Below are 14,844 nucleotides of genomic sequence, written 5' to 3'. Positions count from 1 at the left end.
TTCTGCGTGGCCTCCAGATTGAAGGTTAGTGTGGGGAAAAGTGAGCTGATGGTTTTTGGAGACTCGAGGCTTTTCGAGGGTCGGCCGCCGGAACTGAGTCTACAAACAGAGGGGATAAAGATACTGGGGGTGTTCTTCTGTGGGGATAGGATGGGGGGAAATAGCTGGGAGAAGGGGGTGAGGAAAGCAAAGGGCTGTCTGGGTAAGTGGGCTGGGAGGTGGCTCATGATGGCCGGTTGGATTATGGTGGTAAAGACAGAAATATTACCATCCCTAAACTACTTGGCGCAGGTTTTCCCGCCAGGTGAGAGGGAGGCTAAGGCCTTGACCTCAGCGATTTTCAGGTTTATCTGGGGGGGAGGGATGGAGAGGGTGAGGAGGGCCATGGTGTGTCTGCAGGTCCGGAATAGGGGGAGGGGTGCCCCAAATGTGGGGTATACCCTGCAATCGACTTTTGTCTGCAACGTGCTGCGGCTGTTCTTCTCTGTGGAGCCGCAGGGCAAGGCAGCGTGTTATATGAAATATCGACTGACGTGGTGGTTGCGGGGGCTCGGGATGACTGAGATAGGAAGGAGCACTCCTTTGGACTGGCTGGGGGGCTGGGTCAGCGACGTGGTGAGGAGCTACATCGGGCAGCACGGCCTGAGCCGTTGGGAGGGCCGGTGGGCTCCCAGGGAGGTGCGGGCTGCGGCGGAGAAGGAGGAGACCTGTGATGAGGTGGCCGGTGCGAGGAGGGAGATGCACGGGAAGATTTGGAGGAATGTGTTGTTGGCGGCGCTCAAGAAGGAGCAGAGGGACCTGTCATGGCTGGCTGTCCGGGACAGATTGGAGACGTGGGGTTTCTTGTACAGCCGCCAAATGGCACATACCCCCAAGTGCCCGAGGGGCTGCAATGCGGACGAAACTGCAGTGCATGTGATGGTGGCGTGCCCTTTTGCCAAGGAGGTCTGGAGGAGGAGTAAGCCGTTGCTGGCCCATTTCGCGCTGTCGAGGGTGACGGTACGGGACGTCATGTGGGGAGAGCTGCGGGGGGTGGAGATGGAGGACAGGGACCAGGTGTGGGCTGTAATAGGAGCAACGAAGGAGGCGCTGTGGAAAGCGTGAAAGAAGGAGCTGGAGGGGTCCCTGATGTCCTCGTTGGAGACATGTTATGTTGCGAGGAGATTGTTGGAAAGGGTGGTGGGGGTGGACCGGGTGAAAATGGGGCGCGATGCCGCAAGGGAACGATGGAAGTGGCTGCTGCCCAGGGTGGGCTAGGGCGGCCGGGGGGGGGGGGTGGTGGGGGGCCTCGCCGACATCCGAGGGTGAAGGTGTGCGTGGCTGGAAGGAGAGGCTGCCCCTCCAGTGCTGTGGCAGGGGTGACTCCGGTCCAGAGGATGGGTCGGTGGCCGAGCGGGGCCTTTATGGCGCGAGCGAGGGGGCGGCCCCTCGGTTTTTGCTTTGTTTTGTTTTTGTTGTCTCCGCTGAGATACTGAATAAAACATTTTAAAACCGTAATTACCAGCGAAACGTCGTATTCAAACTGTAAATGTTGTGGATTCACTCTTCAACACACCGGTGGGCTGAAGTAGTGACACTTTTTTTTGCTGATTGGCCGTGTCGGGTGGTGGAGGGTTACGACACATTTATAAATAACGCGATCTAACCCAAAAACCTTTATTATGAATAATATTGGTCGCGAAAGTCTATGTGTGAAACTAAACTACATTGTATAATATCGTATATACAGCGCAATGTAAGCTCTAACATTATGCATTATATTGATATGCCTCCAACTAAACTTTTTCTAAATTACACGACTATACACCTTAATATACACTGCGATAGACAAACCCCACCCATGAATTATACAATGCGTTACGATACACTACCCTATACTTTAGACTATAAAATATTAGACTTGTAATATTACACTATGTATTATTCTACCAACCCTACTGTGTACCACACTGCTGTATATTCACTATACAATTACGCTACTATATATTGTCTTATGAATTATGTTAAACATTACACTGTTATACTATTCTATTATTATACAACATGCTATAAACCATACCATTGACCGTCGTGTGAAAGGTACTAAGAGGCAGTGCCAGCGAATAAACTGCGGTCTGAAAGTTACCATAAAATAACAATCAATAAAAACCGAAATGGTTTATAACGTCTTTCAAATGGTTACTAAGCCAGAATCCATCTTCTCGGTTGAAATTGTCTCTGTGTTTGTATATGTGGATGGCCTCATGAACGAATCTCTCATGGTAGCCGGATGGCTTGCAGAGAACCTCCGTCTTGGAGAAGTCAATGTCATGTGAGCCTACTGAATTATAGCAGTGATCTGCCACGGCTGAGGTGTTTGTCCTACCGTGTTTCAAGTCTGCTTTATGTTCACGGATGCAGTCTGAGATATGCCGTTTGGTTTCTCCAACCATCAGGCCATCCACATATACAAACACAGAGACAATTTCAACCGAGGAGATGAGTTCTGGCTTAGTAACCATTGGAAAGACGTTATAAACCATTTTGGTTCTTGATTGATTGTATTTTACGGTGACTTTCAGACCGCAGTCCATTCCCTGGCACTGCCTCTTAGTACCTTTCACACGACGGTCAATGGTATGGTTTATAGCATGTTGTATAATAATAAAATAGTATAACAGTGTAATGTTTAACATAATTTATGAGGCAATATATAGTATCGTAATTGTATAGTCAATATACAGCAGTGTGGTACACAGTGGGGTTGGTAGAATAATACATAGTGTAATATTACAAGTCTAATATTTTATAGTCTAAAGTATAGGGTAGTGTATAGTAACGCATTGTATAATTCAAGGGTGGGGCTTGTCCTTGGCAGTGTATATTAAGGTGTATAGTCATGTAATTTAGAAAACAAGCTTAGTTGGAGGCATATCAATATAATGCATAATGTTAGAGCTTACATTGGGCTGTGTATACGATATTATACAATGTAGTTTAGATTTGAAGATATAATATTGTAATGTATAGTAGTCTAGTTTGTAGCATAGTAGTAACGCAACACAGGACAGAGCAGCGCATCGTTGCTGTTTCTTCTCTCCCCTCTCCTCCGTTCCGAGCATAGATGGACTCGTTCGTCTGAACAAAGCTCGTCGCTTTCCGTGGTGCTAACCACAGTGGTGCTAACGTTGAAAAGAAAAAAAGAAATCGCCACTTTTTCCGACATAGTTCCGACATAGTTACATGCTAATCCCTCACACTAACATCATGCTAATCTCCCAGTTACATGCTAATTCCTGACTTTAACATCTTGCTAATCTCTCACATTAACACAGCTACTTCAATGCTAAATTCTTCTGTTGATATGTAAACTCCTTGGTCAAGGCGCTCTGCTCCTCCCACCCAGCTTAAAAGACGCGGCCAAAGCTTGGCTGTGTTTACTGAAGTGCTGTCTTCCCGACAGTTCTGTCTCTTCACCTGAGGAAGGCTACTTGTATTGTGGCCGAAACGTCGTGACAATTTTTATCTTATTATGTTTTATTTTTATTATTTTATTTCAATTCTACGTGACTTCATCGAAAGAACCAAGAAGATGAATCCCTGCAATCACGAAAGCTTTAAATCGAAATGATGATAATCTGTCTGGTCGGCATGACGTCACTCTATTGTTTGTTGGCACTCGTACTCAAGATGATTATCGACTCGAGATCAGCAATGGTCGGTAGCCTGCTGTATATTTGGAGTCTGCGTCTCACTCTCTCCCCGTGGTCGTGTGGATTTTCCTCCGATTCCTTCCACATGTAGAATCAACATCATGCGTTTCGAGTGTCTGGCTGCTATAAATGTCCACATCATGATGATAAGCCGCTTCGTTGAGATTTAATTTGTTATAGCTAGGTCAATCGAATTTTATTACCATGGATTTTGCATGTTGGCAGCTCTTTTACTTTTTTGCATGAAGGCAATGGGAGCCCGCATTCTCGTGAGGTTAACAGCGGAGGAAGGGAACACTGTTGAGGGATGCAAAGCAGATGTTGAGATCTTCCTTTCGTGCCCCCGCTCACGGCTGCTGTGAGCAGTTGAAATCAAGCTGTCAGGCAGAACGAGGGATACAAATCAATCGAGAACTTGGGCGAGTCAACTCAAGTTAAACATTTTCTTTTGCTTAAAAACACGCGGTGTAGCGTCTTTCCGGCACAAATGTACGACGACTCAGAGCACCATCATCACATTCATGCTGTACACATAAACATAGACCAGTCTATACAATTAGAGAATAATACATACAGCCTTCATTTAAAAAGTAGAAAATGTAAGATATGTCGCATTGACTGTTTCCTACCGTCAATATTATGTCAGCATGTCAATATGATGTATCTTGTTAGAAACACGCGTTTGTGACAGCAAGGTCGACCCTTAAAAAGCGCTGCACAGCTCAGCGGGTCTTACCTGGTCAAATAATGTCCTTAATGCTACAACCTCAATGCCGATTGTCTGAAATTGTCCTGGGCCTCCCCTAGGTCGACTCAGCCTCAAATGAGTACCTGGTGTGGTGTGTGAATATCGCCACTGGGGAGACAAAGGCGGTCGGGCGTGGTGAAGGCCACGCACCCCCTCGTGTACTGTGCTGGCCTTCATAGGTGCTCGCTAACAGCACTTGCCCCAACAGTCTGTTTAGGCTATACGGGGGACCTTTGTTTGTAGTGTGCAGATCCATATGTGTGTTAGTCTATCTATATGTGTGTGAGTCGATGTGTGTGTGTGTGAGTCGATGTGTGTGCGTCGGTCCATGCGTGTGTGTAAGTCCATGTGTGTGTGTCTTAGTCCATATTTGTGTCTTTATAATTCCACTAGTGGTAAGTACCCGGCGTTGCCCGGGCGAAAAAGGCAGACACACACGGGGACTTACACACTGAAATCGACCCACACACTTAAACACATCGACTTAGACTCACACACACACATATGATTAAAGCCAGGATGAATCGTTAGCAGGCCAGCCTAAATGTTTCTAACCGGTGAAGGTGTTCCATTAGGGGGGTGCACGTTTCGCAAGCGTAGAGAAGGGAGGGAATGACTGTGGCCGAGAAGACCTGGAGCTTCATGCAGAGCGAGAGACCAGGTAGCTGCCACACAGCGTAACGTAGCCGATGAAAAGATAATGGCGCTCGACTGATTTGGAGTGAGACCTCTGCTGTTAAACCGGAGCCGGTTATGAGCACACTGGCCAGGTATGGAAATCTCTTCAATCTCTCCACAACTGCCACATCACGAATTGTGAGTTGTGGGGGTAGATTGTCCGATGGTACAAAATACCCAGGCAGCTGCTTAGTTTTGGTGAGGCTGATGGTAAGGCCCCACCTCTTAGTGGCAAGCCCCAGGTTGAGCAGCAGTGCCTCCAACTCCTCCTCTGAGTGAGCAGCAATCACCAGAGCATCGGCATACATAACATGGTTGAGCAATAGGGAGCCATCCCTTGACCGCACCCGAGCATCGATCAGCCTCCCATTGTATCTGTACCATATGGTAATTCCTCCGGTAGAGCCATTGAAGGCTTCACGAACTACGTGGTGAAAAGATATGTTAAACAATGTGGGAGCCAGAGGACATCCCTGTCACAACCCAAGGTTTAGAAGGAATGGCTTTGACTGACGGCCAAGTAGTTTGCCGCGGGGTCGCTCGCCATCATGAAGGTCCTTAAGGATCGTGAGCAAAGGGTGAGGGACTCTGAAAGCATGAAGAACAACCCAGAGGCCAGACCTACTGATGGTATGATAGGCCTTGACCAGGTAAATAAAGCACACACATTCAGAGGCCAGGCCTACTGATGGTATGATAGGCCTTGACCAGGTAAATAAAGCACACACATTCACTCACACGCACACATGGACCTACAGACACGCAAAGAAATGGACTTACACTGACTCACATGGAGCCACGCACACAAAGCGACTAACACACATGCCCATGGACTGACACTCACAGACATATCGACTCACACACACAAACACATGGACTTACACACACACATATGGACTCACACACGCATAGACATCCACTTTAGATACACACACATGGAGTTACACACACATATATCGACGTACACACATACAGCGACTCACACACACACATCGACTCACACACAGACATACGTGGACTCACACACACATTGACGTAAGCTCACATATGTACTTACACACACACACATATCGACTAAGACACACACACACATAGACTTACACACACATACATAGACTAACACACACATTGCCCTACACACACATACACATATGGACTGTGACACACAGACATCTACTTGCGATACACACACATGGATTAACACACACATATCGACTCACACACATGCATTGACTTACACACACACATCGAGTGACACACACATGCATGGACTTACAAACACATGTGGACTAACACACACACATATGGACTGACACACATACACATTGACGTACACACACACACATAGACACACAAACGCACATTGACTTACACACTTAGATGGAGCCATGCACACACATCGACTAACACACACATATGGACTAACACACACACAGCGACTGATACGCACACAAATGGACTGACACGCACACTTGGACTAATACAGACACAAACACTTCGACGTACACACACACACATCGGGCGTTGTCCGTTCGAAATAGAGACACACATGGACTTAAATACACGCATGGACCTAAATGAACACACATATGGACTCAAACACACACACATCGACTCACACACACACACGTCGACGTGCACAGCAATCTCCGATGATGACACAGTTATCAGTATCGCAGTACTACGTATGAGTAAATAGCGTAGCGTGACGTGAGAAATCGAAACAATAGAAATGCATTGAAGAAATAAGCAGAAATAAGTGTAAATTAAAGAGCAGCAGTACGCACAGGTAAGTTGAGAAGCAGGCTACAGTCTGGATTATAGACTGCCAGTACGCCGACTCAATGACATAAGTATTGCTACAGTCGACATCAAAAGCTGGCAATACGGGCAGCAGCTGAAAAAGCAGAATACAGTCGACATGAAAGGCTGGCAGTACACTGAGTGAGGTAAAGAAGCAGGCAACAGATTATGGACTGCCATACACTCATAATGGTCAAAAAGAAAATTAGCAGTGTAGATAATAGAGTGGCAGTGCACTGACGTTAATTTATCAGCAGGCAGCAGGCCACATCACAGACTGGCAGTACACCGTCGCAGAGTCATAAAAGCACAGCTAAAAAAGGGAATATTTAGCAACCTAATAATGAGAAATTCGTTTTGTGCACACAAACATTATTATTGTAATATCTGCCAACGTATTTATTTAATAATAGTAAACAATACTACTACAATAATGCTATCTAAACGCTGTAATAATATTAATATCTACGGACTTTATAGCAGTAACTGCACACATCGTGTTGGGGGGGGGGGCGAAGAGGACATCACACTGTGAAGAAATAACCGCAGGGTTATGTGAATATTTATTGCATGATAAACGCGTAAAAGAAAACGTCCCCCATGAGCTCGACAGAACGCGCATCACTTGGCAGGGTCCGCCCCCCCACCCAATTGGCGTGAGTTGGTACGGTCGATGTCGCGCAGTAAATAAATAAATATAGAAACATCCCACTAAATCGCTAATTTAACTAATTTAAAGGTGACGGGCGTGAAAAAGAAATAACCTATTCCCACCGCGGGGCTTAGGGAGTGCTGCCTGGCAAAACAAATGTCGATATAAACCCCACCGTCTGAGAGCCGAATCCCTCGCAAGCGCGCGCGGAGACTTTTATATGTAAAAAAAAATAAAGATACGAAGATATACTAATGTGGGCACTTTGTGTGGTTTCCCTAGAACTCGTGGTTGTCACCCCAGATAAAATGGACGCAGTAGCAGGCAGTACATTTCTCCTGCCCTGCTCCTACACCTGTACAATCAGCGGCGTTACCCACAGGCTTGTGGAGTGGATGAGGATCATAGACGGACGTGACGATAGGGTGAGTTACTCCTCTGTCCGTTCTGTGCGCCATTTGCCACTAAATTGCAGCAAGAGCAGGATGGAATTGAGTCTTTTTGTAAACCTGGTCACATGATCCTTGAGCATTTACAATATCTAACACAGATGCATAGGTTTCGTATTTTCTATCCAGTTTGAGGGCTCCTAGGCGGAGGCAGGGCCAGCTATTTTGAAATAGTCTGCACGTGAAGCTCCCTTGTCAAAAGTTAATCCAGCCCAGTTACATCCCTGGAGACATAATCATTTTTTACTTTGATTTGAACGAATTTTAAACTAAAATAACATAACACATTGAAAAATGTGATACTCCGACTGATGCTCCTGTTGTTTGTGGAGTGACTCATGCAGCCAGCTGTGGCTCTAGGGTTTGGTGTTACATGTAGTTAATTGTAAAAAATTCGGTCACAGTTCCTATGATCACTGTTACATTGCATTTATGGCTTTATTTTGGTGATTTCTAAAAGTTTTTTTGGTTTGGCCATGTTTTTGTTTATTGTAGTACGGAGTTAGACTGATGGCCTTAATCTAAGTTTTCTTGTTGTTGTTGTTTGACTTGCATCCCAGTGGGATTTTTACACACAGCGTTGGTGTACGGTGCTATTTAAGGAATATTTTGATGTTTTTTCCTGGATTTTCTGTTTGCACATGCACAAAGTCACTTTAAGATGTTTTCTTGTTCATGTTTTTGTTTTTTTGTTTGTTGCGGTTGCACCCGATTCAAGAGCCGAATGGCTCACAGGGCTATACCAAATAAATAAAACAATGAAAACTATGAAACCTTTATTGACCACAGGTCTGTATATTTCCAAATGGAAATAGCAGCCACGGGCCTTTACAGGCGACCTGGGTGGGTGATTTGTCCAGGTGTGACGCCTCCATAACCGTCAGTGACATCCAGACCCACGACTCTGGGCAATATCGCTGTGAGGTCACGGTTTATCCCCAAACCATGCAACACCACATTGGGTACCTACAGCTGAATGTCCACCCACGAACAGCTTTGTATTATGTCCTTCATAGGTATATCCTGCTACTCGCTACCATCATCGATCATGTAGCACGGATCTAAAACTCAACATCCACCAGACAAATCCGCATTTGCTTTTTTGTCTTTGGTTTGTTGTCCTTTTTCCATACCTCTAATTAGCATGGTTGGCTACGTATGGTGCCAAAGAAGTTCACCATACATAGCGCAGCGTATAGTGTATAATTTAGTGTATTGCGATGTACAGTGTAGTATATAGTAGTGCATTGTGTAGTGTATATTAGTGTATTGTATATTGTATAGTAGTGTAATCTGCCGTTTATTGTATAGTGTAGTTATGTATTGTGTTTAGTTGTACCCACCTCCGATTAGTACGGTTGGCTACGTACGGTGCCAAAAAAGTTCAACATATTTACAACAGAACAATGGACCTAGAACCGCGATCATCTGGCTTCAACTCCTGCCTATGACTCTTCACTTTCAGTGTCCAATGGGCATAAAATCCTGGATAGGCCCTCACTTCGATTGACTGAACCTTAAAACAACGTTGCATAAGAGGTCACAGGATGGCTCAGAGGCCAGAGTTCTGAACGAGCACTGCTAAGAGAGCTTCGGTTCTAATCCAAGGGCTTTGTTATTAAATCCGGATGTCAAGACTCGTAAGTTTGTCATCTTACCCTGGTCACCTGGGCACCCTTGCAAAACAGATGTTTCTTCTCAATGGATCATCCAGGTGAAAAATTCAATAAATATAAACAATACTACACAAAACATCTTGGAATGAGCACCTGTATTATGTGGACACACCGTCATGCCCTGGTGTGTTCTCATATATGTCTACCATGTGTATAAGACCTACTACAGAAAGAGAAAACTCAGGCCATTGCAGGTTACGTGGGTGGGTGATGAGTCCAAGTGTAACGCCTCCATCACCATCAGCAACATCCAGACCAACGAATCTGGGCGATATCGCTGAATGGTTACGGTTTATCGGATTTGACCAGCCAAGTATGCAAGACATTGGGTATATGCAGCTGCACGTCCACAATGAACCAGGTTTGCATTATGTCCCCCTTGAATCTATTTGTCACCCACTACTTAATAATTATCGTGAAGAGAAAATCCAAATCCACACTATTGTCTAGATTTAGCACAAACATGTCACTCTGTGGTACAGGCATAAAGGGCCAGTGTTATTCCTCACAGATATCACAAACTGTAATGTAAGAAAGTCGACTATTTTCTGAGTTGTCTATTTCGTGTGTAGGTTCGAAGGTCACTCTGATATCATGGTAGCGAAGCATGCAGCGGCCATCTGTGTTCTGGCAAACCCAGCACAACAATTGGGAATTGTGCATCAGCCAAGGAGTTCCTGAATGTGGAATGCTTTAATGTTGAAAAATATCTTCTTAGCTCAAAGGGCTTTACTCAGGAAATGAACTTCTGATTCGGTCTCTCTCTAGGCTCGGTATTAGCACCGTCACTATTTAACATTCACAGGCAGGCCTCGCTGAACCTCGGGGTTATGTTCCTCGAAGATGCCATGTTGGGCAAAACCGCATTATGACAAATAATAGACACTATGCGAAAACTAGGATTGCCTTGCTGGGTCCGAAATTAACACCCCCTCTCTCTGTCTAACTAATTCTACGTGATTTCTGCACTTGTTATTGTACTAAAGGGTGCTGTGTCGCTCTCCATGTCTTACGTGTGTACACTCCTTAACATATCTCCCCGTCTTCATTCCTTGCTCTCCTCTCACAATGAATGTCACTTGAACGTTAACAATTCGCCATCTAGGCCTCCATCTAAAGTTTTCAATGAATGGATGGCTAGATGCATGCTACAATGTGTAAGCATTTGCACGTTGAATGTTTTATATTTTCACACGATAACACATACAAAGATACATGGTAAATACATCATTTTACAGTCGATTTATTCACACCTTCCAATGGATGCAGCACTCTCACTGCACTACTTTTCCACAAGGAGATGATAATCTTAGCAGCGTCAAGCCGAAACATCACCCTCGTGTTCCGGATAACAGGCCTCATCAGGTACACCGTGTAGAGCCAGATCGCACGTTTGATAAATCCACAGGGTCAGCTCCTCCTGAAACCAGGAGTCGCAGACGTTGGGCAACACAGAAACAATGATTGTGCGATGGATCTCAGTGATCACAGGACCGGTCTGAACTGAAGAGCCAACGAAGGAGGCGGGAGTGCTGGTGCCCATCTCACTCGAGCGGAAAGAGCGTCGGCTCACACAGCTGGGGCTGCCTTAACAAAAGAGGGGGCAACCGCATGGACAGAATAAGGATGAAGAACGTGGAGGCACCAGGGCAGAGACAAAGCGGCAGGCCTAGAGTGAGCGGAGAAGAAGTGGTGAATGCGGATTCGAGGGACTGGGGAGTGGACGCGGCCCAGAACAGCAATGAGCAGAGAAGCAAGGCAGAGTCCAAACAAGACGAGGAGGAAATGGCAGTAGGATGGGGATGATGATGGATATTCATGCCTTTGTGCGTTTTTGTTTAATAGAACAGACACCATTCCCACGCCAACCTCAGCTCCACCTGAACTACCTGTAGTTTGTATTTCCCTTGGAGTCATTGCTGCTCTGGTTGCAATTGCTGTTGCTGGAGGGGTTTTTTTTACTGCTGGAGGAATAGACCATGTCAGCGAGGAGACTACACATTACCAGTAGCCCAGTGAGTACCAACCACATCTGCACCAGAACCTCACAGTGAGTGAGGCTCATGATGGTCATGTCAGAGACCCTTATCCGGCCCTCTCCAAGGCCCTGAGTTTGACTTCAGCCCCCCACTGGCCTTGACTCAGAGCTGTGCTCATTGGAGGCTGTGAACTTCTGGCAACTGCGACCTCAGAGTTAAACTCCCAGGCATGGCTGCTGTCAGTGACAGAGGCTCCATATGAGTTGTTTGGTGATGTGAGACTGCGTCAATTATTGCAGATGGTGAATTATTCACAAAAGACAATGATCTCAATGAGCTCTCACGTGGTTAAATAAATTATTTTAGTCAAATTAGGGGTAGTGATTGCTATGGTCAATGGTTCTATGGGGGTGCCAAACAGGTGTATCGCCTGGATTAGACTCCAAGCCATGCCAGTGATACAGTCTGCATGTGAGTTGGATACGATGCAGGAGGTAGATCAGGTAAGAGCAAGAAAGGCATGAAGCAGGAGCCACACTCATCAGTCATTTGTCATGTGTGTGTGTGTGCGCACTGCGCTAAGAACCAGCGACCTCAGTTGTGGGGTGTAAACACCAGTACTGGTGAGACAAAGGCGGTCGGGCATGGTGCTGGCCAGATCACCCTCGCGATCGTGCTGGCCTTAATAGGTGCTGCTTCTCACTAACAGCACTTGCCTCAACAGACTGGTCAAGGCTACATCATGGGGGGGGGGGGGAGGGGGGTCTCCATATTCGTTTCGGGTGTTCGTTATGGCATGAGAAGTGATTTTGCTTCATGAATCGGGTCCTTGAGGCAGGAATGAAGCCCCCTGTTATGGTGCATACAGGGACACGTGCATGACGCTAGGAATCGCGTGGTCAGGATAAGGTAGGCAGCTTAGAGGTTGGGAATGTGAGAACGGTTGTCCAGACATCTGGGAAGAGAGGGGTGCTCAACAAATTGTCTAAAATCGGGCTCACAGCTCGATTCAATAATCGGTATTTTTATGTTTTGGTGAATTATTAATGGTTTTGTTATAATGTTTAAAAGCAATCAAATTACAAGCCGTAATTAGGCTTTGTTTGGTCTTCATAGAACTATTTTTTTAATGTATAACGATCCTAGAAGCCCATCCTAGAATTTGTGCGATATTTCGATGGCACACTGGGTGTGTGTGCTGATTGGACTTGCCGATGAATGATAACAGTAGTGTCAAGATCGGCCTCTGTGAAGGAGATACGAGAAGGACGCTGCTTGGCAGTTGGAGACAGTTGCTTTCCAACAACAACGGAGGGGAGAGGAGCGACACTCACAATGAGCGGAGCGTCGGGCAGCTAAAGCGCAGAAAGTTGGCACAGTAGGGGGCACAGGTGATGTATCTGCCAGTCATCTCAGTCAACCCATGACACCCGGGTCTACTCCGTGACCTCCTTCCAGCGAACCTTTGACACATCACGTAGTGTATGCACGTATTGCGCAATCCTACACTGATCACTTAGCCTCATCACTCATCGCTAACATCTCTGTATTAAACAGGTCAAATTGTACTGGCAGAGCATGCAGATTAGCCAAACGAAGAAGGAAAAAGTGATACCTCAATTTAGAGAAGCCAGAAGACCAGCCAACCAGTCCAAAGGAACTTTAACAAATACAGCAAGTTGTACCGACCAACTCACTACTTTTTGATTTAAAGCTTTCGTGACTGCAGTAATTCATATTCTTAGCTCTTTCGGTAAAGTCACGTTGAAGGGAAACAATAAAACAATAAATTATATATAAAACATATAATTTATTGTTTTATTGTTCGAGTAACAGATATTTTGGTTAACAGTTTTCATGGACTGGGTTAAAAACTTTACCCGAGGGACTACTTTACATATATATTTTATCTATCCGAGTTAATTACCTGATGAAGCTTCCATCAGTTTAAGCAAAAACATCGTCTCTTTACATTGACGTAACGGTTGGTCATTGCAAATCCTGAATCTGCCACGGTGGCTAGATGTTAACTGCCCTGCCTACTATACAGGAGGTCGTGGGTTCGATATCAACCCTGAAGCCTATTGTATATATGGATTTGTGTGTTCACCCTGTGGTCACGTGGATTTTTCTCCGGGTCCTTTTTACCTCCACATTTAGAAACATGCGTTTAGGATATTTGGCTGCTATACCTTTCCACATGATATGCCACATTGTTGAGCTATCCTTTGTGGCCAGATCGCTTATGAAAAATAACTACATAGTTTGGTGGGCTTTACCTGGTAAAATAAAAAATAGTTTAGTTTTACTATTGGCCATAACCAGTTCCATACATTGGTACTCTTAACAATAACTACAACACCAGGGTAAAGGTGACGGTCTTGTTGGGTGGTGGAGGGTAAATAACAAGAATGACACAATTCATCCACCACGTGACCCAAAAACAAAAACAGATAAAAGTCCTCATAACGTACTAGTAGTAGTAAGAGTAGATTAGTTCCCGATCAGTGCCACTATAAGCGATAAACGCATTAATAAAGACTATTTCCCGAAAAGTAATAACGATTCAGTCTGGCGAGTAAAGATGTAAGTTGGCAGGATAAATAACTGCGTTACTGTATTCCGCATACTGTATCACTGTACCACTGAGTTGTACATTGATACCACATGCAGAATGATACATCATAATGCGCTATACCGATGCGCATTCAATGTTATAATAGTGCGCCTTCCGCGTTCTGTGAAAGTGTTCCCGAATGGAAGAACCTCATCATAGCGAAAACGTATTGTACTGTGAACACCGCGCATTAAGCGAGGACATACAGTTACAATTACAGCAGTATCTATTTAAAGGTAACGATCTAGTCAGGTAGTGGAGGGTAAATGATACGAATGTTGATACAATGCAACCACCAAGCGGCCTGAACCTAAAAACAATTGTGGTATAAAACAAACCCCGTGTGAACGTCACTTGAACACTGGAGTGCACTCACCATGTTGGTGGTTTGCGTTGAGTTGTCTACGCTTAGACCAGGGGTCACCAAAGTACGGCCCGCGGGCCGCATGTGGCCCGCGACGTCAGTCCATCAGGCCCGCCGACGGTACTTGAATTTGGTTGATAAAAACGTATGGAACACGAGACGTTGTGATACAATTTAAATTTAAAT

This window comes from Petromyzon marinus, chromosome 5 (assembly GCF_048934315.1).
Source record: "Petromyzon marinus isolate PM22_M1 ecotype Great Lakes invasive population chromosome 5, UKy_Petmar_22M1.pri1.0, whole genome shotgun sequence".
NCBI lineage: Eukaryota > Metazoa > Chordata > Hyperoartia > Petromyzontiformes > Petromyzontidae > Petromyzon > Petromyzon marinus.
This window is presented reverse-complemented; position numbering follows the sequence as displayed.